The sequence below is a fragment of the Acinonyx jubatus genome, chromosome A2 (assembly GCF_027475565.1).
Source record: "Acinonyx jubatus isolate Ajub_Pintada_27869175 chromosome A2, VMU_Ajub_asm_v1.0, whole genome shotgun sequence".
Lineage (NCBI taxonomy): Eukaryota > Metazoa > Chordata > Mammalia > Carnivora > Felidae > Acinonyx > Acinonyx jubatus.
The window spans coordinates 13,617,044-13,645,014 of record NC_069383.1 but is presented as its reverse complement, the minus strand read 5'-3'; the positions used below and the strand labels follow the sequence as shown (position 1 = coordinate 13,645,014).

At 45.2% G+C, this 27,971-nt stretch overlaps 1 protein-coding gene across 2 annotated transcripts in view; it reads left to right on the top strand.

Annotated features, from left to right (window-relative positions):
* TMEM178B (transmembrane protein 178B) overlaps positions 1-27,971 on the top strand; it is a 356,181-nt gene that overhangs the window by 30,276 nt on the left and 297,934 nt on the right. The gene's annotated exons all lie outside the window — the stretch shown is intronic.

The following is a 27,971-nucleotide window of genomic DNA, read 5'->3' as shown; positions in this document are numbered from 1 at the left end:
TACCACGTCATAATCTATTGACTTACTTGTTTACCTTATGTAATAATGAATTCTTTGAAGGCAGGGACTGACTGTCTCTCATTCATCCGTTTATCTCCATTTCATCACCCTGCCTGGCACATAGTAGGTGCTCCCTAAATGTTGATGACTGGGTGACTTTTTCACACGGGGCTTGGGCGGAGGACTGGTGGTGGTGTTTGACTTTCACACAGCTTCAGGGGACAAAATTTGACTTGGAGGAAACCTGAGTTGATACAAGAAGGAGGTGTGTTTGAATTTGTACCATTGCAATATGTTGTTACATTTATTTAATAACAGCATGGCTGCCAGAGTTTATTTGAAGATTTATTGACAGATTTTATGAAGACTGTGTTAGTGCTGGAATTCTAGGGTTTTCCCTGGTAAACCTTTGTCACAGCAAGGAAAAGAGGGTTGACTGGATGTAGGATTCTCTGGAATCAATCTTTCTGTACAGTCACTGTTGAGAGAAGAGAGTCTTCTTCACTTGGGGCAACTGGGTGTCAAAATAGAAACTTTTTTCTCTTTCTTCCCCACCCACCTTCTGCCACACACAACTGAGAACACATCCATGCATTTTTCAAGCTCTTGCTACCTGTGTTTTAGTTGAATCTGAGCTAGGTCAGAAATCTGACTGGTGTTGAATGTTAAACAAACAGGGTTTGTGTTTTCTTGGCCTCTTGAGATGCAGGAAGTGCCTCTTGGGTGGTTGGCAAAGACTTTGTCTTCCCTGGAGGCTCCCAGGGAGTCAGCTGTCCTTTAAGGGGCCTCCGTTTCCAGTCCTGTCTAGTGACCCATGGAAGGCTGATCTAGGCCTTGGGTGGGGCTCTTGGAAGCCCTCCACTGCCAGCAAAAAAGGTGCAATTCGTCTCCAGGTGTAGGGATGTATTAGTGGATGTCAGGGAGGGACTATGATACAGCAAAGCCGGGATCCTTTCTAGGTCTGAAAACGCAATCAGAGTTCCAAAATTGGATTCTTCCTCTGCCTGCTGCTCTATTGCTGTCCTCTGGGCCCCATCGTCAACTACCTGCTCTTTTTCCTACCCTCACCTTCCTGCATCTTTTATTTACAGACTGCATTCTTTTGCTGGGGCTGCCGTAACAACATATGAAAGACTGGGTGGCTTGAAGACAGAAATGTATTTTCTCACAGTTGTGTGAGATCAAGGGCTGATAGGGTCGGTTTCTTCTGAGGCTTTTCTCTTTGACTTGCAGGTGACCTTCTTCTCCCTGTGTCCCAATCTCCTCTCTCTCTCTCTCTCTCTCTCTTTTAAGATTTTCTGTTTTTTAATTTTTAAGTAATCTCTACATCCAGTGTAGGGCTTGGACTCACAACCCAGAGAGCAAGAATCCCATGCTCTACTGACTCAGCCACCAGGCACCACACTAATCTCCTCCTCTAATAAGGACATCAGTCTCATTGGATTAGAGCCCGCTTGAAGGACCTCGTTTTGTTTTTTTTTTTAATTTAATTTTTTCAGCAGTTATTTATTTTTTGAGAGACAGAGGGAGAGAGAGAAAGTGTGAGAGAGAGAGAGAGAGAGAGAGAGGAGAGAATGAGCAGGGGAGGGACAGAGGGAGAGGGAGACACAGAATGTGAAGCAGGCTCCAGGCTCTGAGCTGTCAGCACAGTGCCTGACGCGGAGCTCGAACCCACGAACTGTGAGATCATGACCTGAGCCAAAGTTGGAGGCTTAACTGACTGAGCCACCCAGGCACCCCTGAAGGACCTCGTTTTAACCTGATACCCTCTTTGAAGACCCCCATCTCCAAATACAGTGCCATTCAGAGGTACCAGGGCTTAGGATTTCAGCATATGAATCTGGGGGGTACACAGTTCAGCCCATAGCATGGGCTGAAATTCCTAAGTCTTCACGGGCTTTAAGGACAGTTGCACTGAAACAGAGTCAGAAGTCTGACTTAAACCCTCCCCAGCAAATTATTAACCCCAATTCCATTGTGGCCTTTTGTCCAGACGTTAAGGCATGATGGAGGAGGAAGGGCAGAGGAAAGAGGAGGCCAAGAGTGGGGATCAGTATGGAGGAGGAGAAGGGCGAGCTGGCTAAGCTGTAGTGTCTGAGCTCAACCTCCTCGGCCCCAAGATTTTATCGAAAAGATGGAACATTTTATTTCTTTTGCTTTATTTAGCCACAAATAGAAATGCCCATTGATATCATTTTCATTAAAAATACTCTTGTCCTTAATTTCTCTCATCAGTTGTGATGACTTCTTCCAAGTTAGAGCTGCTGGAGGATGTTAGGGGGGAAACAGAAAATGGAACCTGCGTCTGCTTTAAATAGCTCTGGAACAGAGTGTTTGGTCATTACCAGACTATGAAAGCAAAGCCAGGAGTTTACAGAGCCTTTTAATAGGACCTTTAAAAACGGCCAGTTAGGGTCAGTCAAGGCAACATTGTGAAATAGGTCCGTTTGTAGTTGTGCTTCCGTTTGGCTTTTCATTCTTCATAGTTGTTCGGCACCTCCAAAGTGTGTCCTCAGAGTGGCGTTCCTCAACTCCTGAGGGGTGTGTGATGCCCAGGACAGACACAGAACCCCCCTTTTTTTGTTGGGGGGGGTGTGCCTGGGTGGCTCAGTTGGTTGGGCGTCTGACTCTTGGTTTTGGCTCAGGTCATGATCTCCCGGTTTGTGAGTTTGAGCCCCCCTTGGGCTCTGTGCTGGTGGCTTGAAGCCTGCTTGGGATTCTGTTTCCTTCTCTCTCTGCCTCTCCCCTGTCTGCTCTCTACCTGTCTCTCTCTCAAAAACAAATAAACATTTGAAAAAAAAAATCTTAGAAAAAATAAGATTGGGAAATCAAGTAATTAAGTTACTAAATAATTTAGCTTGTTTTTCTATTAAAATAAGTGGATGTTTAACAGACCGGACTTCAAAATGCATGACTTTTAAAGCCAATACATGATGCTTTAAAGGAGTTGAAGACTTTGGTGGTCCATGCCCACTCCTTAGGTACCCCAGAAGTATAAGTTTATGGTCATTTAGTCTTTGGAGTGGGTTGATGGGTTGTAGGAAAGTTTTAGAAATTATTATTATTATTTTTTTTTGCTTTTTAATATTTATTTATTTTTGAGAGACAGACAGACAGACTGTGAGTGGGGGGAGGGGCATAGAGAGAGGGAGACACAGAATCTGAAGGGGGCTCCAGGCTCTGAGCTGCAGCACAGAGCCAACTCGGGGCTCGAACTCACAAACCGTGAGATCACGACCTGAGCAGAAGTCGGACGCTCAACCAACTGAGCCACCCAGGCGCCCCAAAGTTTTAGAAATTCTTAAACTCTCAAGTTATCAGGTATCTGGAGCCTTCTTTTGGCCTCAGGCCGTTTTCCAAAGTAACAACCAGATAATTTGATAAGCATATTTGTGCAAATGTGCTAGTAAATGCCAATCCATTTACTAGGAACACAGTGTCCGTTTTTTTTTTTTTTAAGTTTTTATTTATTTTGAGAGAGAGATAGAGAGCAAGTGGGGGATGGGCGGAGAGAAAGGGAGAATCTCAAGCAGGCTCCGCACTGTCAGTGCAGAGCCCGACATGGGGCTCAAACTCATAAACCATGAGATTATGACCTGAGCTGAAATTAAGAGTTGGACGCTCCACTGACTGAGCCCCCCAGGCACCCGAATGGTACACATTTTAATTGTGGCCACTTAGTGATGGTGTCCATGCTTCTCACGTCTTGTATTCACTCAACATATATTTGTTGGGTGTTTACCATGTGCCAGGACTGTTCTAGGGACCAGGACACATGAATAGAAGATAAACAAAATCGCTGTCCTGGCCAAGCCTGCATGCTGGTGGGGAGACAATAATCATTATAAGTAAATTGTATACTTGTTGAAACTGGTGAGTGTTTTGGGAGTAAACGGAGCAAGGTAAGGGGCATAGGTAGTGTGGAGTGGGAGTGCTGGCGTGTAGTTTCGAATATGCCAGACAGAGAAGGACTCACCAAGAACATGACATTGAAGTAGATAAAGGATTTGGACAGAGATTTCTGGAGAAGAAGGGCTAAGAGTGAGGAAGCAGCCTGTCTAAAATCCCCTTGGCTACAATAGGCCTTGCCTGGTTGGGGAGTAGCCAGGAGGCCAGTGGAGGGAGTGAGGGAGTAAGGGGCTGGGGCAATAGGAGATGTCCTAATGTAGGACCATCGCAAGGTCTGTGGCTTTTACTGTGAGACAGGAGGCCACTGGATCATTCTGGTTGCTGTGTTGACAGCCAACAGTCGGGGGACAATAGCAGAAGGAGATCAGTTAGGAGGCTATTCCCACCGTGTGGACAAGGTGGTGGTGGCCAGACTCTTGGTGGAGGTAGTGAGAAGTGGTTGGATTCTGGAGATACTCTGAAGGTAGAGTGAACAGGATTTCCTGATGGATTGGGCGAGAGGGATGTGAGAGAGAAAGAGGGCTCAGGAAAGTCTCTGTTGTCTTTGCTTGAGCAGGGATGGAGTTGCCATCAATCAAGATGGGGACCGCAGTGGTTAGAGGAGGCTTTGGGGACATTAAGGCTTTGGTTTGGGGCACATTAAGTTGGCGATGTCCGTTAGACCTTGAGGAGTATGCATTTGGATATATGTGTTTGGGGATCAGCTGAGCAATCTGTCCTGGAAACATAAACTTGAGAGTTGTCAGCACAGATGGTGGTCAAAACTGATCTTAGATGAGATTCTCAGAGAACGGGTGAGAGAAGATTAAAGGCCCATGGACTGAGACCAGGCACACTCCAACATAAAGAGGTCCAAGAGAAGGAAAACTTAGAAGGAGTGGTCAGTGAGGTCCTGGAGTGTGTGGTGTTCTGGAAGCCAAGTGAAGAAAGGTGTTTGCAGGAGGAGGAAGTGGTCTGTGTCAAATATTGCTGGGTTGATCAAACAAAGTGAAGAGTGAGGTCTGCCCATTGGGTTTGGCATTTTGGAAGTTATTGGTGGTTGTGGTGGTAGAGGAGTAAGAGTTGGATTGGGGTAAGTTCATGAGAGGATGGAAGGAGACATATTGGAGACCACGAGTAGAGAGAACTCTTGAGAGGTGGTTTGTAACAAAGGTGGCAGAGAAATGGAGCGTGAGTTGGGGCAAGAGGGGATTTAGGAGAGGGGTTTTTAAAGATGGGAGAAATAACAGCATGTTTGAACGATGATGGCAATGGTCCAGTGGAGAAGGGGAGAATCCAGTGGTGTCACTTCATAGGCACACAGGGACGGGATCAAGCACAAGTTCGCAGTAGGTAGGTGTGCGTCAAGTTCATCTTCAGTAGTAGTAGGAGGCAGGGTGAGTGTGCAGTATTTATACCTATGCTGGTAGTGTAGGTGGCGAGGGTTTGTGGGATTCTATCAGTTGCGGATGCCACATCATCACCTGAGAGTGAGGCCGGGTGAGCAGGTGATGGAGGGGTGAAGAGGAAGGAAAAGGTGTGAAAATTGTCGAGGAGCAGGAGTGAGTGAGTGCACCTGGCAATACGGGGTCCTTGCGGGCAGCATTGAGGGCTCCCTTGGGACTTGTGGTCCCCAGTTTAATGCGAGACTGCTGTGGCATGATGGTATGTTTTTCTCTAGTGGCATTCTGCAGGGGCGAAAGCGTGGAGACGGCAGAGTTCGAGGTGAGCAGGTGTTTGCTGGAACAGAGTATGAGGAAGCGAAGGGGGCAGGGGCAGGGGGAGGGGGAGGGTGTAGGCAAGTGTGATCCAGTGGTTGTCTATGGCATCCAAGCTGAGGTGTGTGGGAAGAAAGGCCAGGAGGGGATGAGGGACAGTGAAAAGGTGACGGGCTCAATAGATTGGGCATCTTGATGTGGTCAAAGATGGTGTGGTCAAATCTTGTTGGAGATGTATCACTGGAGGGAGTCAGCTGGAATCTTAGGAGGCAGTGGCTTGTGCGACCCTGGAGATGTGATTGAGGAGGAGCTGGTTACTTTGAATTCCGACCTCCTGTCCTGTATCTCAGTTTTCATGAGCTGGGTTCCTTCCCCTCAGTAAACTTAATTCACTTGGCAGTTATGCATTTATTAGTGTGATTGTTTTTCTTTGTTGGATTGCAAGCATCAAAAAGGCAGGGCCTGTGCCTTTTTTTCCTCACCCTTATATCCCCTTGTTGTCTAGGACAGCGCCTGGAAAATCGCAGGAGTTTCTTAAGCAGTTGTTGACTAAAATGTCAGACCCACCCTGATGGTGCTAAGACCCATGCCTGAGACGAAGCAGACACTGTCCAGCTGGGCACATCAACGATTGCCTCTTTTTCTTTTCTTTTCTTTTCTTTTCTTTTCTTTTCTTTTCTTTTCTTTTCTTTTCTTTTTTCTCTTCCTTCCTTCCTTCCTTCCTTCCTTCCTTCCTTCCTTCCTCTTAAAACAGTTGCCTCTTAAAAAAATCAAATAGGATTTTGCAGCATTTTTGATCTGTTGTTTAAAAGACAGAGTAAAATCTTACACCATTTTAAAAACTACTTTATGGGAAAAAGAAGGCATATGGTAGAGGAAAGATAATAACTGGATTTTAGGAACTTCTTTTTTTTTTAAGTTTTATTTGTTTTGAGAGAGAGAGAGCACACAGGAGGGGCAGAGAGAGAGAGAGAGAGAGAGAGAGAGAGAAGGTGAGAGGGAATCCCAAGCAGGCTCTACACTGTCAGTGCAGAGCCCCCCATGCAGGGCTTGAACTGTGAGATCATGACCTGAGCCGAAACCAAGAGTTGGATGCTTAACCGACTGAGCCATGCAGGCACCCCAGGAACTTAGTTCTTTAATGTTTTTTATGTATGTATGTATGTATGTATTTATTTATTATCATTTTTTTTAATGTTTATTTTTGAGAGAGAGAGAGACTGTGTGCGAGTGGGAGCGGGGAGAGGCAGAGAGAGAGAGAGAGAGAGAGAGGGAGAGACAGAATCCAAAGTAGGCTCCAGGCTCTGAGCTGTCAGCACAGAGCCCGATGCAGGGCTCAAACCCACGGACTGCAAGATCATGACCTGAGCTGAAGATGCTTACCCACTGAGCTTTTATATTAAAACAGTAATAAATTGTTTTTATTATGCTTTTATTAAAACAATGTTTAAAAGTTTCATGGGGCGCCAAAGTGGTTCAGTGGATTAGGCAACTGACTTCAGCTCAGGTCACCATCCCACAGTTCGTGGGTTTGAGCCCTGCGTAGGGCTCTGTGCTAACAGCTCGGAGCCTGGAGCCCGTTTCAGATTCTGTCTCCATCTCTGTCCCTCCCCCGCTCGTGCTCTGTCTCTCTCTCTCTGTCTCAAAAATAAATAAACATTAAAAAAATGTTTTTTAAAGTTTTGTGTGTGGTTATCGTTCCTTTATTCAACAATTGTATGAATATCCATTATATCAGACACTACGTTCCTGGGGTTTCAGTGGAATAAGGCCAGGTTCTGCCTCCAAAGCCTTACAGAATTAATAACTGATTGAAGAAAGAACCTTTGCTGATAAATAAGTAGAGAAGGTTTGGAAATACAACTTACTGTACCACTTCCATGTGGGGCATCATACTTCACGTGTAGAAGCAGCACTTTGAGTTAGTAAACTCACTTGAAGGTTAACGTACGAAACTAAAGATATGAAGATGAGAAGCATCTTTGTTAAGACATGAAGCTTGTTCATGCGCCCCCTTCCTCCATTTCTTCTCCCTTCTCCTCTCTTTCCTTCCACCATGTAGCAGGAACTGAATAAATATTGACTGAGTAGATACTTTACCAAAATTCCAGAGAATAACCAGTTTCTCTGTAGGCATTGTTATAGACTGACTGTATGTGCTCTCTCGTGCATCCCCAAATTCATATATTGAAGTCTGAACCCCCCGTGCGGCTGTATTTGGAGGAAGGAAGTAATTAAGGTTAAATACACGAGGTCCTAAGGGTGGGGCCCTGATCTGAAAGGACTGGCCTCCTTGTAAGAAGAGACACCAGACAGTGCATTCACTCTCTGCCCAAGGCACACACATAGGAGAGACTGTGTGAGGACACAGCAAGAAGGTGGCTGCAGGCTGGGAAGAAACCAAAGCCTGCTGGAACCTTGATCTTGGACTTCCCAGCCTCCAGAGCTGTGAGAAAATAAATGTGTGCTGTTTAAGCCCCCCAGCCTGTGGAATTTTGCAAGGGTGGCCTGAGCCGGCTCAGACAGACCTGTGAAACTTTTGCCTGCCACCTGAAGAATATGGCATCCACCACCCTCTGTTTATCCAACAGGTTAATTTTTCATTTATGTTATACAGGATTGCTTCACAAATGGTGTCTTTGCTGACAATTCCTTGGTCTAGGGAATGCTCCTGAAATAAATATGGATTGCTTTCTTGCCTCAGCTGTGGAGAAACCAGCTTGCATAGAATCAGAGAAGACAAATGTTGAAAGGTGGAGGGGATTTTCTGATGTTAATTCTGGATTAAAAAAATAAAGAGGAAGGATCAGAGCTGAAAATGCTGTCCATCATTTCCTCAGAACAGTGCTAGAACGCTTTCTAATAACCCTGGGAGGGAAAAGACTAGGGGCAAATGGATACTGTCAAGAATTAGGTTTCTATTTACTTTTCTATCATTAGAAGTGAGTGTTTGCTTGTATCAGTGTTTTCATTCTGATCACACTCTTCAGTAAACCAAAGTGTGTGTACTAATTTATAGAAGTAGTCGAAGTTAACAATTTTGGCATTTCGTGACAAAGCCAGAAACATTAGTCTCTAGATTAGATGTGTGAAGGGTGCACGGTTTGCAAAGTCAATGATTATTTGTCCCGTTATTTGCTGCTAGTTGATCCTTAATGTTTGCCCAGATGTATATAAACCTAGTGGTAGGTAATCAGAAAGAATGAACTCACCCCGGACATTTTCATATGCTTTTTTGGGCTAATTCTACTCTGGAAGATTTATTCCCTTCAGAGCAGTTTATTTTCAGAAATCACCTCGCTACCTCTCTCTTATTACTGGATTAGAATTGAAAAATCGAATGGTGGCAGGCCAAAGTGCCAGGATGTTCTCCTCTTTCCCTCTTGCTACACATTTGATGGGAGCTCATCTCATCCTCTCCAGCTCTGTGACTCTGCGGGACTCAGGGAGGTAAGCGTGACCCGTGACACCAAAGCTCTTTCTCTTGTTCATTAGACGAGAGAACTCACCTGGACGCTTCTCGAAACCAGGCGTTCCGTTCTGCAAATAGCCACTCACCCACTTGGCCAGAGTGATAAATGGCTTTTGCTGGGTGAGTGGCCAAGAAGCATGTTTCATTTATCTTACAGCTCAAGCCCCTCACGTGGGGAAGAGGAGTAAAAGGAGATGAAATCTATTGTGACTTGGTAACTTACTTTGCATTTTAGCCAGAGGCAGCCCACTGCCTACCCGCAAATGCTCCACCAGGTTTCCAAATATTAAGTAGTTTCCCCTGAAGCTAACAATTCCAAGATGGCAGGGGTAGTTGGATGTATTTCGAGAGCTGCTGAGGGAGAGGCTCACGGGCTGTTCATGGGGCTGGACTCAAACTCCTGCATGGGTGCTCCAACTCCAAGAGTGGTTTTCACTTTTTTTAAATGTTTATTTGTTTTTGAGAGAGAGAGAGTGTGAGTGGGGGTAGGGGTGGAGAGAGAAGGAGACACAAAACCTGAAGTAGGCTCCAGGCTCTGAGCTGTCAGCGCAGAGCCCAATGCGGGGCTTGAACTCACGAACTGCAAGATCATGACCTGAACCGAAGTTGGACATTTAATGACAGAGCCACCCAGGCACCCCTACTTTAAAAAAAAAATGTTTATTTATTTAGAGAGACGGAGAGTGAGCACGAGTGGGGAAGGGGCAGAGAGAGAGAGGGAGACAGAGAACATCAAGTAGGTTCTATGCTGTCAGTGTATAGCCTCACTTGGGGCTTGAACCCATGAACCATGAGATCGTGGTCTGAGCTGAAACCAAGCGCCGGATGGTCAACTGACTGAGCCACCCAGGTGCCCGGCTTTTTACTTTTTAAATGCTTGTTTAACAGTGGAGTTCGTTTTGTTCTAACTGAGCTGCTCTAGTTGACATGGGAGGGGGACTCTCAGATCCCTGTGCTCTGTCCCATCTGTCCCATCCCTGTCCATCTGTTCCCTAAGATCCTGGGACTCCATGTAACACAGCTTGAAAACCATCAAATTTGAAAACCGTCAGACTTGAATCAGACTTGAAAAACATCGGACTAGAAAGGTGTGGGAGGGCTCAAGTGAGGGCGTTGTCCAGCCAAGGGACACTGCTGGGACCATTTCTTCTTCCCATTGTCATCCCTCTGATCAGAGAGCATCCTTCCAGGAGAGTGACTAGTCAGAGCCCATCTCAACACCCTGTTCTTCGGGAAGCCATTCCCAACTCCCCCACTGGAATAGGAACCCTTCTGTCTGAGCTCCTTCAGTGCTTCTGTTTCTCTGGGGTTCCTCTTGTTGTCTCTCTTGGTGGTGAGTTGTGCTATCCCAGGCTGACGGTGAGCTTCTTGAGGCCAGAGACTACAGCATATGCATCACATCTCTTCAGCACCAAAACAGCATGTTACATATAACAGGAACTCAGAAAATGTTTGCAGAATGGAGTTGAAGAAACCATTTTATTTGGTCACTATTATTTATTAAAAATTTTTTTTTATTAGTTTTCTTTATTTTTGAGAGGCAGAGGGCATGTGGGGGAGGGGCAGAGAGAGAGGGAGACACAGAATCGGAAGCAGGCTCCAGGCTCTGAGCTGTCAGCACAGAGCCCGATGTGGGGCCCGGACTCACGAACCGTGAGATCATGACCTGAGCCGAAGTCGGACGCTCAACCGACTGAGCCACCCAGGCTCCCCTATTTATTTATTTTAATGTTTATGTATCTTTGAGGCGGGGCGAGAGAGGGAGACAGAGAGAGAGGGAGGCATAGAATCCGAAGCAGGCTCCAGGCTCTGAGCTGTGAGCAAGAGCCTGACTCGGGGGCCGAGCTCATGAGCCATGAGATCACGACCTGAGCTGAAGTCAGACACTTAACCCACTGAGCCACCCAGGTGCCCTTGGTGATGGTGCTACCTCAGGCTATTTAGATAATGCAATTAGTGTACAGAAATGCTGTGTGGAATCTAAAGTCATGATCCTATTGTCTTGCTATTTTCACAGTTAAGGGCATTTTAGTATAGGGATCAAAGATTGTGTATAATTGGCATAAAGAAGAAGCCTTGAGTTTTCCAGGTCTGAAAGTGGATGACCACAAAATCACTGATTAATGTGTGAAGGCTTCAAGGAAGAAGAGTGTGAGTTAATTCCACTGGTGAGAGTGGCTCACCTGCTTGAAGCATAGCATTGTGCTAGTTGCTGCGGGGACAGAACAGGCATCTCTGTGTCCTGCCTCACCTCCTCTCGGCCCATCTTCTACCCCAGCCATTGCTGAGCAACCAGCCTCGCACAAGTATAACCGACAGCATCTGGCTTCAGCAGCACCGTGTATCTCTCTCTGCCCAAGGGTTTCTGGAGATCACCCCCCAAAGGCCTGTTGGATCTCATGCAAGTGCCACTTGGAAGGGCAAAGGAATCGACACCCCACGGGTCAGTCCTTGACCAATGAGGGAAGGGGGGTAAAATGCTTTCTCCTTCTGTCCTTTGGGTGGATGATTCTGAGGCCTATACTAGTCGCCTTCAAAGGTCCCAGTGCGATCAAGCCCTGGTGAGCCACACAGAGACCGGTCCATCGATACACCTTTGGGCTGGCTTTTTCTCTCCCTTAGTTCTTCGCTCCTCCTCCTGGGATCCTTCCCAAATATCCTACCACATGTAAGCTGTTAGCACAGACTCTGCTGTTAGTGGGGAACTCAGGCGGCAGTCAGGGGACTAAAGAAGGTACTCGGATATTTTCCCTGTTCTTTGAGAGCGTTTTAACCCTTTGGGGAGTCTTGTGGAACATTTGGTTACTTTAGAAGGTACCATGCAGCTAGAGGCCAAGGTGGGTGATTCAGACAGGGAGGGTGCTAGTGGAGAAAGGAGAAGGGAAGGTCAGTGTGAGTGGGACTCGGGGACCGGGCCCACCCTGGGAAAGAGTTGGGCAGGCAGGGAGGAGGGCGGAGGAAACCCCGGTGTTATGTATTCGGTAGGAATGAGCAGAAAAGCTTCCTTGGGGTTATCCTAGGGAAAGAGTGGAGGCACATTTGGAGTTACCGGATTGTGCACTATCCCGAATGCCAGGCATAGGATTTCCAACTCTCCTTGGCTTTGATGAAAAGTAAGAGTTGCCTCAGGGGATTTGAAAACTGGGGGGCTGTCTCTGGGAAAGGAAGACAAAGGGCTAAGGAACTGTTGAGACCTAAAATGGGGAGCACATGAATGAGGGGCAAACAAAGTTCAGTGACTCCGTTGAAGACTTCATCGGGCATCTGCTAGGAGCAAGATTCCATGGGGAGTCCACAGAAGCTACCTTGACAGGGCTTTCACCACTGAGGAAAAAGGCCTCTCTGTAAGGTTTAGGGTAGTTTAAAGGGGGGGGGTTCTCATGGGCCCCCAGAGTCGACTTAAATTATTTTGATTATAATTTTATTTAAACATGTATGAAATACAGCCAGGTTTAAACTCCTAGTACTTAAAGCTTTATATCCATAAACCCAAAAGAGCTTTACGCATTAAAGACAAATAAAAGGACAGAACCAATAAGGTTCAAATTAACAACGCGGATTTAATATGATGGATGGTGTTTTGCGTTAACACGGAACCGCTTCTGGTGAATGAGCGTGACGCGGGTGGCTCAGCTTGGACGGAACACCCAACTCCGGCCTGTTTCTTTGTTTGAGTCACTGAGAAACCTTTGTTTGAACAGCTGGCCGCGATTGAACGCGTTGTTTGCCTACGGAGGCCGCCTCTGCGCTTTTCTCATCGGCCAGAGACAGTGCAAGCCGCGTCATTCGTTGCCAGCACGGCCCTAAGCACAAGGCAAAGGTGGGTGCTGGCCTCTGTGTGGCAGAGGATGAGGGAAGCAGGGTCGGAAGCAAGTAAGGAGATGCAGGCCGGAGGTAGGAAGAAGTTTGGGAGAGAACTGACAACCTCTCGCGAGACCGGGAGGGCTGCCAGAACCGGATTTTGTTCAGCTGGTGTCCCAGCCAGTTTCTTCGGCCATTAAGTTCCAATGAAATGGCGACTTAGAGATACTTTACTGGATCAAGGGACCCCCACGTGGCATCCGTGGGTGGAGTAGATATTTGTGAAATATTACATTATTTACCATCTCCTGTGCAATTTTATGCAATCATGGCATTGCAAGGATCCCTTCCTACGGCAGGGGGCTGGGTTCTCTCCGCCCTTCCAAGCCTCCGTCCTGGCTCGTCCCCCCCCCCCCCCCCCCCCCCCCCCCGCTGCAGCTATTTAAGGGCTTCCCTGGTAGGGCTGGTGGGAGATTCTTCGGGACGTGTCTTTCCCCGAGGTGGGTTCTGTGGGCCAAGGGCCCTTTTCCATTTATGCCTAGAATCGGGCCTGGAGGTAAGGCGGCCTGGGTTTTAATCTCAGCCTCTCCATTTCCTGTTTGACATTAGACGTGGTCTCTTCGTCTGCACAGTGGGAATAATAATAATGCCTACCTCGCAGGATGAGTGAGTTCACGTACATGAAGTGTTTCGAAGGCTCCGCGTGTCGTGAGAGCTACACAGGTAACGATGGTGGCGTTCCTTACATCAGGGATGTCTGACCTCGGAGGGAAGCCCTGGGCTTGTTGTTTGGAGAATGTACGCAGGTTTTGCAGGAGAAGCGAATGCTGACGGTTCCGAGGATTCGGTTAGAGAGGCCACACCGGGATAGAGACAACCATAAATGATCACGAGCCCTCGTTATTTCAGACCTTATGAACTCGTGTGTTTCGACTTTGCGGTGCGAGGAATTTTACCTTTGCAAAGAAAAGAGGATGTTGAAGGAACGGTGTGAAGAAAACAGCATAAACAAAATTAAAAGGGCCTTGTCCGGGGCACTTCAGAAAATCTTGCTTTCTAACGTTTATTTTGCATTAAAAAATGTGCTAATTATGTGTCAGTTTTACCTGTTCATTATAGCAGGTCCCCGAGGACCGTGGTTTGGCACAGTTGGCTCTCCAGACATTTTGCTGAGTCCGACAGGGCCCCGTGTTAGTTCCCCTGAGTGCACCCTGAGGCAGGGACAGGAGGAAGCAGCAAAGGGGGATGCGCTGGGGGAGTCGCTGAGTGGGTTAGTGCTGTGGGCAGCTGGGGCTCAGTCCCCGCGGAGCTCCGGGAGACTGTGCAGAAAAGGCTTCCACTTTCTCCAGCTGACTCTTAAGCTCTTTATCCGTGGATTCTCCTTGTGTTGAGGCTTGCTGGGGGTTAGGGATGTTAGCTGCTCGGTGCCTCCTGTCCCACATGGTCCCAGAGGGCTCTGGTGGCCAGAGAGCTTTCAGGAGGAGACTGGCCGGTAACGTATGGGCAGGTGGAAGGTGAGAGTCCAGCAGGGACTGAAGAGCCCTGGTGGATGTGGGTGGCGGCTAAAGCTGCTTTCAAGTCCTGTGCTCTCTACAACACCTGTGGCTTCTGTTGGTACTCAGCAAACATTTTTATTATGCTTTTTTTTTTTCAACGTTTGTTTATTTTTGGGACAGAGAGAGACAGAGCATGAACGGGGGAGGGGCAGAGAGAGAGGGAGACACAGAATCGGAAACAGGCTCCAGGCTCTGAGCCATCAGCCCAGAGCCTGAGGCGGGGCTCGAACTCCCGGACCGTGAGATCGTGACCTGGCTGAAGTCGGACGCTTAACCGACTGCGCCACCCAGGTGCCCCTATGCTTTTTTTATTAACTTGTTTTATTTTTCATTTTTAAAAATTTACATCCAAATTAGTTAGCATATAGTGCAACAATGATTTCAGAAGTAGATTCCTTCGTGCCCTTTACCCATTTAGCCCATCCCTCCTCCCACAACCCCTTTAATAACCCTCTGTTCTCCATATTTACGAGTCTCTTCTGTTTTGTCCCCCTCGCTGTTTTTATATTATTTTTGTGTCCCTTCCCTTATGTTCATCTGTTTTGTCTCTTAAAGTCCTCATATGAGTGAAGTCATATGATTGTCTTTCTCTAATTTCACTTTGCACAATCCCCTCCAGTTCCATCCGCGTAGTTGCAAATGGCAAGATTTCATTCTTTTTGATTGCCGAGTAATACTCCATTGTATATATAAACCACATCTTTATCCATTCATCCATCGATGGACATTTGGGCTCTTTCCATACTTTGGCTATTGTGGATAGTGCTGCTATAAACATGGGGGTGCATGTGTCCCTTCGAAACAGCACACCTGTATCCCGTGGATAAATGCCTAGTAGTGCAATTGCTGGGTCGTAGGGTAGCTCTATTTTTAGTTTTTCGAGGCACCTCCATACTGTTTTCCAGAGTGGCCGCACCAGCTTGCATTCCCGTTTATTAATATGCTTTGATGCGTTTTGCAGATACATTTGCTAAATGCCCTCCGTGGGGAGTTCTTATCTTGGAGATTCCCTCTTGTGGTTCAGTCTCAGAAATCGGGACAGGGTGAGAGAGAGGAAGGCCTCTGGAGGGAGCCAGGCCCATGCAGGCTGAGAGAGGTTGATGAGGCTGAGGAACATGAGGGGACCTCGGGTGCAGCTCTCAGTCACATGGAAGGGGTCATCGCATGTCTCCGTGAACCGATGGCTGGAGCAGGGCAGGAGTCTGCTTATCCTCGTAAGAATCAAAGGGTTGGCAAAGTTTAGTCTGCTTGTGCTAGATAGTCTAGTTGTGATAGTAAAGTGGTCAGATTTTAGATGGAGGTGGGAAGGCTAGGTGGTGCTGAAAATGGATCATGTAACTGCTTTGGGAAGGGCAGGGTCGTCTTATGTATTTGGAGGCAAAACTTGAGATGAGCATCGTGAGACCTGGGTAGAACAGACAGTTGGTACGTATGTTGTGATATGGTGCACCTGGAGGCAAAAGCCCCGGGTAGAGTCTGAAGTTCAACCTGTTTCATCTCCAGGAGGGGATAGGTAATTTATCAGGCTGTGAAGATTTAGAGGGGCAGATGTATTTGCCACAAAGCACTCCTATCCTTGTTTTTTTGTTTTTTTTTTAATGGTGGAATATTTTTAAATGTTTACATTTAATAAAATGCTTTTAATAAAATCATGCAACCCAATATGATTATGCTATTTACAACATCATTGCAGGTCTTATAAAAATGTTAATTCAGAATATAAATGGGACACATCTTTTTAATTTTGTTCTTAATCAAAGTAAACTAGTGGTAGTAAAATATAACTAAAAATGTCCTAAAGAAAAAAAACCAGTCCTCCTTCTCCCATAGTCCACACCAGCTTTTTAGAGGCAGGCACTTGAGAGGTTTTTGGTTTCCTCCTATAGCACCATATTTTTTTTTTTTCAACATTTATTTATTTTTGGGACAGAGAGAGACAGAGCATGAACGGGGGAGGGGCAGAGAGAGAGGGAGACACAGAATTGGAAACAGGCTCCAGGCTCTGAGCCATCAGCCCAGAGCCCGACGCGGGGCTCGAACTCACGGACCGCGAGATCGTGACCTGGCTGAAGTCGGACGCTTAACCGACTGCGCCACCCAGGCGCCCCTAGCACCATATTAAAAAAAAATACACTGCTGTTTCTTGGGCAGTATTAGATATTCCATATTAACTTTGTGATCCAGTTGATTGAATGTCCATACTTATACCCCTACCTTTATCCACCTCCCTCCTATTTTCTCAGTAAAACTATATCACAATTTTTGGTTAAATCCTTTGTCAATATTTACATCATTAGGATTATATATATATCATTTACAGCAGAGCCAAATTGTATACCATGATTATATTTACTTCTTGTACATTGTTCTGTTTGCCTAGAGGTCATAATGGCCTTTAAAAAATTTTGCTCAGTGCTTTATCTATTGCTTATTTCTCCCAAAGATTCTACTAGATCTGTCAAATACCTATCAATATTATTTGCCAAACAACTCAACAGGAAAGGTACTTGAAGTTTCGTTTTCCCCTCTGAGACCTCTTTCATTCCTGCTCTGATTGGTTTCTGTTTAGGCGGGTCCTGGGATTTGACCACAATCTTGATTGCATTCCCTTTTCCATAGGGGTCATATCTTTTTTCTTACCTTTTTTTCTTTCTTTCTTTTTTTTCTTTTTTTTTTTTTTTTGCTGTAGCACATCCTATAGTAGCTTCTTTATTTTTTAAATTCTTTTTAAAAATTTTTAAACATTAAAAACAATTTTTTATTTATTTTTGAGAGAGAGAGAATGAGAATGCAAGCAGGGGAGGGGCAGAGAGAAGGAGACACAGAATTGGAAGCAGGCTCCAGGCTCTGAGCCCAAATTCACCAACTGCGAGATCATGAACTGAGCCGAAGTTGGATGCTTCACCGACTGAGCCACCCAGGCACCCATAGGAGCTTCTTAAAAAGTATATTTTTGAGTCGTTGTTTGTGTGAAAATGATTTTATTCTTGTATTCTTGGTTGACAGTCTGACTAGATAGAGAATGGTAAATTGAAATGAACGACGTCTCCAAAGTGAGAATGTCTGTTGGTTTCTAGGTAATGAAATGTGATGCCACTTAATCTTGTTTCTTTGTAGGAGACCTGTTCCCCTCCCCCCATGCACCTGTTGCTTATAAGTCCTGAGCGGCCCTGGGCTCTGGTAGTGAGCCCTCCCTCCTTGTCTGCATTCCTCCTTTCAACCTGTTGAGGTTGTAACTCCGGTCAGGTGCCTTTTTCCACCTGCCCTTCTCTCCTAAGAATTTGTTAAAAGCTTTCATGAGATCGTGTTGTCTCTTGTTCTTCATCTCTGGGAGGTTGCAGCCTCTTTGTCTTCCATAATTCCTTTCCTTCTGTTGGTAGAGTTGACTCACTCTGTCCAATTAGAAATTCTTTTACCAGAAGTAAAGGAGAACAGCCTGGAAATTCCCCAGGAAAATAACCTATTCAAAGTCTTTGGTTTAATAAGTAAATAAGACTTTGGGTAAGACCAGAGTGTAGCAGAACAGGGTAAAGGAAAAGAAATGGAAGAAAGAAGGAAGAGGGCTGAGAGAGAATATGCCTCAGTGAGGGACTTTATAGCAACCTGTCAAGAGGGGAAAGAGTTGAAATCTAGGCCTGTCCTGTCCAGTGTAGACTGCTCATCTGCTGTAGGTTAGGGAATTGTTATTGATCATGAATTTATCAATAGGCCATTACTGTAGCATCTTTATCAAGTGCTATTACCTAGAACAATTTTTGTGCCTGTTGGCCCCAAAGGGCCCTAAGAACACAGGACTGTAAAACAAAGGACATTGATTATGCAAAACAAATCCTATCCTGTCCCAGGAAAAGTGCCAACCCTCCATCAGAGGAATACCACTGGCATCCTGGAAGATGAAATGCATGAAATGCATGAAATACAGCACATGGACATGCTGTATGAACTGAAGACTGGAATCTATCCTGATGGTTAAGGGCCTTTCCCTTTTTCATCTTGTCCCTTACTTTTTTTTTCTTCCTTCACCACTCCTCTGGGAATCGGAAGGTTCTGAATGCAAGAGAACCAGAATAGCTTGTTGATGTAGCTCTAAAGGTAACCATTATGGCTTGTTTGACTATGGTTTCCATAATCAAAGTATTTCTTGCCCATTTTCAGGTGGATCAAGGCCGCAGAGTTAGAAGAAAAGTCTAAACTCTGGGAATAGTCTTGGTCAGCCAGGAACCTCTGAGTTTCCATCTATCCACAGTCTGTCTCATGCCCAACATTCTGAGGACACCCCTGACTCTTTTCCTTTAATGATCTTTTAAAAAATTTTTTTTTAAGTTTATTTTCATTTATTTTGAGAGAGGCCAAGACAGCATGAGTGGGAGAGGGCCAGAGAGCCGAGGAGACAGAGAATCACAAGCAGGCTTTGTGCTGTCAGTGTGGAGCCCAACGTGGGGCTCCAAACTCCTGAAACCGTGAGATCATGATTTGAGCCAAAACCAAGAGTCAGACGCTTAACTGACTGAGCTACCCAGGTGCCCCTAATGATCTCATTGTCCCTTTGTCTTAAGGTCCTTGAGCATATCCCAAATATCCCACCTGTCTCAGCCTGCTTTTCCTCTCTCTTGATCTGTCAGAGGTACACAGAAAAATAGAAATTATGCCCAAGTTGGAGAAGAGTGCTGTTTTAGAATCCAATGAGGCAGGGAGAGCAACATCATGATTTGCTGGCTATTCAGGTGACCAGGAGGCTGTCTCCTTCCTTGTCCTATGACTAGTGCCAGGGCCAGGGTGTGACTGTCTGTTATTCTGAAGATCCCCTGACGACCGTACTGTGTTGGTCATCCTTCAGTAGCCATGGCAGCAGACGGCAGGAGCAAGAGTGGTTCCTTCTCTCCGCCCCCGCACATCATCCCCTTGAGGAGTCCAAGGGGGAAGTGCTTGCATCATGTAGAAGAGAGTGCAGTTGTTCGGGGTGGTGCACCTGCTTCAGAGGGATGTGGAGTCTAATCCCCTTGTCTACACTAGTGGCTGCTGTGAACTCCAGCACACCCTGAACTTCTGACTCTTCGCTTCTTGGCTGTATAATGAGGGAGCCAGAGAGTCCTGCAATCTTTTGATCTAGAACGTACTGTGACATTATTGGCAGAAATATATGTTAGAATTGCATGCTGGTTAACCCTTTCTTAGAGTGATGTTAAACCTTGTTTTTAAAAGTTTCAAAGCGATGGACTTCCATCTCTATGGATCCATTTTAGTCTAATGAATATCGAATATCAAGAAGCAATGAGCTTTTTTGCCCCCTGACCTCTTTTTTAACATTGCCAAGCATTGTCCTCTAGACCATCAGCTCTAGGAGGGCAGGTCTCCTGTTTCTTTATTTTACTATTTTTCAAGATTTTATTTTTAAGTAATCTCCACACCCAATGTGGGGCTTGAACTCACAGCTCGGAGTTCAGGAGACGCATGCTTTGCTACCTGAGCCCGCCAGCACCCGTTTCTTATTTTAGAGATCCCTCCCAATATGTACCTGTCCACATTACTGGAAGAGGGAGTTGATCACATTTTGTTTCCCTGGCACCTAGCACGGTGCCAGGCATGTGATCAATATTTGTTGAATTGATGCCTACCGTATGGTGTTCTAAGTATTGTGAATGTTTGAAATTGCAACAAAAGCAAGGTAGGGATAGGAGTATTGTATTTTATTTTTTCTAAGAAGAAATGTGAAATAAGAACCTTTCAAAGAAGATTACAAAGCTGCTTTCTTTCTCATTACTCATCACTTTGCTCCTCCCTAGAATTTCCAGTCCGATTATCTCACCCAACAGTCAAAAGGGAAAAATACAAAAAGAAAGCTTCCAGAATTACCTAGTATACTTACTCTTCTTCCCTGCCCCCACTCCCCTTTTTTTTTGGTCCTTTATGTGCTTTGGTTTGTTGGATAACCAAGGATAAAAGAACTGTCTGAGGTCCCCTATCAGGATGTTAATTAGTTGTTTCTTGTCAAAGGAATTTAAAAAATACTTCTGAGAAAATGTCTGTGTTTGATTTAGAAGAGAACTTCTGTCTCAACCCCTCTTTTGTTACTTGACATTTTCAGGTGTCTCCATTTAGCTCAAGAGGTGTTAAGACATTTAAAGAAGTTCAGAAACCAAAAAAAAATTTTTTTAGTATACTTTAAAACCTATATGCCATACATCAGGAAGAGAAAGTATGGCTATAAAATCTGGGAAACAACTGAAAATAAACTCTGCTCCTTAGCTACTCGGAAGGATGTGAAGTCCGGTGTCCCATATACCGCCTGAAATATACTGGAAAATAAAGTTGCTTGCTGTTTTAATTATAGCTGGCATTTGCGACCCTCCAGGTGAAGGAGGTCAGTTTGCTGGAAAATTTCTCTTGGCACTGGAAGCTCAGGAAATAAGATGGGACAAGAGATGGAGTTGTACTTCTGTTATTTCTCATGGACCCACAAGTTACTTTCCCTTTGTTAGTAGACATTTTATCTGCCAAGTGGAGGTCGCTATGCTTGGTGAAGAGTGCTCCCTTCCTTAAAGGGCTTTGGGTTAGTTGGGAGTGGGAAAGGAGCAAGACATTTATTAGGGGATGACAGATTTTGTGGAATGAGGGATTAGGACACTAAGAATGCAGGGGAAGGAGACGCCATCTTGAACTGGAGTGGAGAAAGAGGACCTTAGAGGAGGTGTGCCTGACAGGACACCTGGTATGTGAGTGAGTGGAGAAGATTGGTAAGAACATTCTCAGTGGAGGAATAGCATGAGCCAGAGCTCAAAGATGAGCAGTGTATGGGCAGCCTGGATAGATGGGTGGGGTGGTGGTGCATGTAGGGTATTAAGAAGAGAGGAGGCAGGAACTGATGTGTGAATAGCCTTGGAGATGTGCTGTCTGAATCTGGACCATCTTTCCCTGAACCTAATCCCCTTTCTACTTCCCTTTCAACACCTTCCACTTTATTCTGGGTATACACGGAAACCCCTTGGGAAAATGCTACTATAGCAATGAGCAGCCAGTGATGCTCTGATCAAGGAAATGACCTGTCCTGGACCGTGGTTATATAAGAACTTAATTCAGTTTGTTTTGTCTTGTTTGTAGTGGCAGTCTTTTTATGGACACTGGAGATGCTGAGTTGGATTAGTGGTTAGTGTTTAATTCACAGGGTTAGGTGGGGTTCTTGGTCAAGAAACACCCTGGGGAATTTTGAGCTTGAAGTCACTGGTCATCCCTGAGAAGGAGGCCCCTTGTCTTCTTTGGTATTCCCCATCAAAGCGTGTGTGTGGGGCTAGTCCATATACTTGGTGAGCAAAAAGTAGGAAGTATGAAGCAGGCTTTAGGACCAGGCAGATTTGTCCGATGCAGCTCTACCACCTTCAGCCCCCGTGACACCGGAGTTCACAGGCCACCGACCACGAAAACCAGGGAAAAACCTTGAGGGGGAAAAGTGGGGTATGACTTGTCAGCTGTCCCAGCTTCTCCTCATTGGACATGGTGGCCACAGGCACCAGGGAGTTGTCTCATTCCTTGGGCATTTGGTTTGCTTACACCCTCTCTTCTACATGGAGTCTAGTTCTTGCCTTCCTTCACTCCAGATTTAGCTTGGAAAGGCTTTTTGATTAAAAACAAACCAAAAAAACCCCCCTATTTGGTAAATTTGAGTCATGGGGGCGCTATGTTACACACATCTGTAGTGGGTGGAATGGTGGCCTGCGAAAGGATGTGGGTTAAGTCCTAGCGCCTGGTACCGACGAAGAGGCCTCATTTGGAAAAAAAGGTTTTTGCACATAAAATTGAAGAGCTCACGATGAGGTCATCCTGGGTTTAGGTGGACCCTAAAGTCAGTGACAGGTGTCTCTATAAAGAGAGGATGCAGAGCTATGAAGATACCCAGAGGGAAGGCCTCGTGAACACGGAGGCAGAGATTGGAACGTTGGGATGGAGGGACCACTGGCAAACCACCAGACGTTGGGAGAGTTAGGGATCTATTCCAGAAGGAGCCAACCCCGCCGTCTCCCTGATTTTGGACTTCGGGCCTCCACAACCACGAGAATGTAAATTTCTATTTTATGCCCCCCAGTTTCTGGTGAATTTGTTATGGCAGCCCTGGGAAATGCCAGCCTCCATGGGGTGGGGCTTGCTCTTGTCTCTGTGGTCCAATCCCCTTTAGCCTCCTGAGTGATTGTCTTTTATTCTGTAGATGTTCTTTTTTCCTTCTCTGTGAGGTTTTTCATGCTTGTAGAGTTAGATTTTCCTTTTGTCCTGTATTTTCTGTCTGGGTGTTTTGGCCCTGACCTCTGCCCCTATCTGAGTGGACCCAAGGTGAACCACAGGATATAAAAGGACTTGGTCCTTTTCCTCCTCCAAAGGCTGTGTCAATTCTAGCACACCAGCTACTGCTTCCCTTACTGATTAGGTGACTGTTAATCTGTTCAAACTGGGACACTTTTGAGGGTTAAAGGAGACACTGTTGATACTTGTAACAAGTGTAAACTGAGATCGTCCCAGATAAACCAGGACATCTGGTCAGCCTTGTTATTGGTCATATCTAGAAACCAAATACCAGTCCCGTTGGGCCTCCTTTCTGGTCTTGTCAGCATTAGTCGGGAATAATTGCTTGCTCAGCCTTAGGAGGAATGAACGCTGCGGTACTGTTAGGAATCCTTGGCCTTCCTGCTCCCTTTTCTCTTGTTCTTTTGTTCTCTCCAGAGGTCGACTTTCTTCTTAGCTCCAGGTTCGGGTCGTCAGACCTCTTCTGTGAGGCAAAGCAGCCCCTGGACGCCTAACTTGTGCCCATTTTCACCACGAAGCGTTTTAAAAATGCGAGAAGATCGGGGCTATTTTGGATGTACCATCAATTAACTTGGGTCTTTTAAAATAAAACTCAAAGCACGTTAAATATTAATTCATGCCAGAAACCAGAGCAAAGTGTTTGTCATGTTTCATACATTAATACTGCACGGGGCTGCCTCTTGAACCATCTGGAGGGCAGAATCCCGGGGCCCGTGATGAGGGTGGGAGGCAGTTGCTGGGGTTGTTTTGCGATTCCCACACCACTCCACGGCTGAGAGAACAAAGAGTCTTCTGTTGGATGTTCCTCCACAGGGTGGGAGCTGGGCTGTGTTCTCTAAAATTAGCTTCTTTTCCTCTGCTGTTGTCACAAATGAGGAGTCTTCCAGGAGGATACTTGCCATCACAACTGATGACCTAGAAATGTCAACTGCAATTAAACACTATGATCTGAGAGCGATCACCCACGTTGCTCCTCGGGAGAAATGGATGACCGCGCATGAGGTTTTAGTTACTAGATTCAAATTAGGGTCTAAGGTTTCTCCTGTGGAAATCTTTGAACTCCCACAGGGCCACATCAAGAGAAGCTGCCACCAGCTGCCCCAGGGTAATAGGTTACATGGCTGACTGCCCATTTCAGGGATGCCCTTAAGGATGGGGATCGTGTTGTCAGGTTCGTTCATGTGTTCTGGGCACTTAGCATGGTGCCCAGCAGCTGGGACATGATCAGGAGATGTGTAGTGAATGAATGAACGAACCACTTCGAATAGAAAGGGTCCAGCATTTCCATTCACTGAAGCCATCAGTGGCTGAAAATGAGATACTACACGAGAAATACTCCTATTCCCAAATGTGCTTCTTTATTTAGCTAGTTGCATTTAAATTCTTAACTTTTTAAGTCGTGGTATAATATATATACAGTAAAGCACAGAGATCCATAGCGAAGAGCTCAGTTAATGTTTTCACGTGCACCTACCCATGTTCCCACCAGTCAGATCAAGATAACCTTGCTCGTGCGCAACAAGGCTCCCTTGTGCCCCCTTTCTGTGGGCAGCTCCTGCCAAACGTAACCGCAGTCTTCTATTGTCGGATTGGTTTTGCCTGTTCTTGAACTTCATGTAAATGACTGTATAGAGTATGTGGTCGTTTGTGTTTGGCTTCATTCACTCAATATTATGTCTGTAAGATTCATCCAAGTTGTTAATTGCTATGTAGCAGCAGTTTGTTCTTTTTATTGCAGGGAGCCATCCCATTCTATGAATCCACCACAGCCTATCCATTCTGTTTGGGCCACTTCCAACTTTGGCTATTATGAATGAAACTGTGACGATTGTGTTCTTGTACATGTCTCTAATTGTACATGTATTCTCAAAGTTCATGTTTTAGTTATAAGGAGGGAGAGGGGGGAACTAATAATGACAACGGATACTTCCTGAAAGGTGACTGAGCCAGGAATGAGCGTAAGTCGCTACGCAAATGCTCTGTAGTCACAGCCCATGTATGCTTTCTATTGCTACATCAGTGTTTCCCAACGTTGGACCTTAACTAGAGAAACCTTTAAAAGCAAGACAACCTCGTAAGTACAAATTGATGGGATCAGTCAGCCCCTGAAATCAGCTGACTTGTTTTGTTTATCTTGCCCCTCCCCACATTATGCCCCTACCATATTACAACCTACTGTTGCTGTCCCTTCACTAGGATGGGAGCTTGTCAGATGTGGGGCTGAATTCCCCACACCCAGTTCTATGCCTGGCCCTGGTAGACTTTCAAGAAATATTCTTACTTATAAGGGAACTATTCTTAAAGATGATTCTTGAGCAGGTTGATTTTGAATCTCCCGGACATTTTGCCACAAGACTGTCTTGGACCAGTAAAACCCAGCCCTTTGGTACTGAGTTGGAATGCCAGTGGCAGCCACCAACATCTACTTCTCTAAGAGAGCAGCTCTCTCAGGTGTTTGCTGGTGTTTTTGTGCCCTTTTTTTCCCCTGTTAACCTGATGTTAAGCAGTTTAAAAGTTTTTTTTTTTCTTGAAGATTTTAACTAACATACAATATCTCAAGCGTTCTGTTTGTGTGTTGAGGGTTGTAACTATCACCTCAACAAGAAGCAGACCATTTCTATCACCCCATACATTCCCTCCTCCATTGGCCACCTCTCCCCAACTGTAGGCAACGACAGCTCTGACTTCCTTCAGTACAGATTAGTTTTGCCTGTTTTGGACCACATATAAATGGAAACGTGGTGTGTGCTTTGTTGTGACCGGCCTCCTTTGCTTATCGTAGTATTTTGAGATTTACCTTTGTTGTGTGTATTTTTGTTGCTGGGTAGTATTCCATCGTAAGAATAGCTCACCCTTCGTTTGCTTTGTAATTGATGGACTTTTGGGTAGTTTGTCCTTTTTGGCTATTTTTAAGACCGTTTGGTATTACATTTTTGTGCCGTCTTTTTGTGGAAGTAGCTTCTCATTTCTCTTGGGTGAATAAATATCTGGGGGTGGGCTTATTTGGTAAGTGTATGTTTAACTTGATAAGAAACTGGCAGTTCTTCAAAGTGATGGAACCGCTTTCCGCTGCTCCCAACAACATACGGGTTTTGTAGTTCCTCCACATCTTTACCTACATTTGTTATTGTCCTGGAGCTATTTTAGCCAGCTCTAGTTTCTCTGACATTTGTTTTAGGCAGTTCTGCATCTCTCTCTCTCTCTTTTTTTTTTTTATTTTTCAATGTTTATTTACTTGTGAGAGAGAGGGAGAGAGAGAGAGAGAGAGAGAGAGAGACAGAGTGAGTGGGGGAGGGGCAGAGAGAGAAGAAGACACAGAATCCGAACAGGCTCCAGGCTCTGAACTGTCAGCACAGAGCCCGATGTGGGGCTCAAACCCACGAACTGTGAGGTCATGACCTGAGCTGAAGTTGGAGGCTTAATCGGCTGAGGTGCCTCAACGGTTCTGGGTCTTTAACATCTAGCTTGAGCCTCCATTCACAGCACTAGGACCTTTTTTTTTTTTTTTTTTTTTTTTTTTAACATTTATTTATTTTTGACAGAGGGAGACAGAGCAGGAGCGGGGGAGGGGCAGAGAGAGAAGGAGACACAGAATCTGAAACAGGCTCCAGGCTCTGAGCAAGCGGTCAACATAGAGCCTGCAAGGCTTTTTTTTTTTTTTTTTTTTTAAAGTGACAAGGCTCAGATTGCCTTAGGGCTTCCTAACCTGAACCCTTATTGTACTTTTGTTTGTTTCCTTCTTGAAAAAAGACTTTTAACTCATTCCAGTTTTCCTGTTCTTGTTTGTGAGGTCTGAAGTTCCAATTGAGCTTTTAAGGCTGGACCACCATTTGCTATTGGATTTTTGGCTTTAACTACATTGAACTAGAAAAACAGACTCTTCAAGAGTAAGGATGTTGTCTGACTTAATTGTCCCCCCTCGAGTTTCCAGAACAGCACTGCCACATAAGAAGTATTTGTTTAATGAATATATTTAAACTATGGAAGCGAACATATTACACTGTAATCAACATTTAGAAATTCATTAGGGGTTTCCGATAGTGCCAGAGTTTTTTTTTTTTCTTCGTAAAATCAAAATGGAATATAGTTTGGTGAAAAGGGTATGGAAGTTAACCAAAGAAAATAGATTAGAATTATTGATGAGTAAAAAAAAAATTTTTTTGTGAGCACCTGAGTGTCTCAGTTGGTTGAGTGTCTAACTCTTGATTTTGGCTCAGGTCATGATCTTGTGATCATCTCATGAACCGTGAAATTGAGTCCCATGTTGGACTCTGTGCATGGACCCTGATTGGGATTCTCTCTATCTCTCCCTCTTTCTCTGCTCCTCCTCCGCTTGTGCATGCTGTCGTGTGTATGCTCGCGAGTGTGCGCTCTCTCAAGATAATAAACATAAAAAAAATTTTGTGCTGGCACAGTATTTGGTTGTCCATGTGGTATGATAGAAGGGGGCTGTTGAAAGTTTCCATTTTACAAAATCTTTCTCCCACCAGATTGGCGGGACTAAAATATAAATTAGTAAAGATTTGTTTCTTGGCTAAGGTATTCTTATTTTCATGAGCTCTCTTTTAAAATTCAAATTTTAAGGAAGAGCCATATGCATCCTTGTTGAGAATTAGTTTAACAGACTACTCCTTCGTTCCTTCACCACGTCTGGGGAAGCAAGACCCAGGAGAAGGCTGGTGCAGTGCTTTGTTTCCTGAGAGTGAGGGTGGGGAGGGATGGGGGTAAGGTGTTGGGAGGGTAATTAATGTACCTGTGTGTGCTCTGGCACGTGAATGTGAGTTAATGTTGAACTTGAAAAGCAGAGTGCAGTAGGGCAGGTATTGGGGGGAAAACATGACCTCTGTCCAAATTTTGTCTGTGAGGCTGTTAAAGATCAGATTTACATATAGAAAGTATAAAAGCCATTCCCTACTTTCTTTCATTCCTAAAATCCTGTACAAAAGATGACTTCTATGTTTTAAGGAAGGTTTTGTTCTCAGAGATAAAGCAAATTAGGAACGCTTAAGTTTTATCTCTTAGACCTAATCTGCAAGGAAATAGTCTCGGTCTTTAATTTGTTCTTTTCTTTCACAATTAATCCCACAGTCCGCTTAAATCCATGACTAATCCAAAGATGCATTTAGTTTCATATTTAGTCTTCCCTTCCCATCTGCCTAGTAGTTTCTGTCTCTGCCCACGTGTGTTTGAGACCTCCAGTATTTGATCTTCATGTTTCGTTTCTCATTGACTTCTATAAAAGGAGTC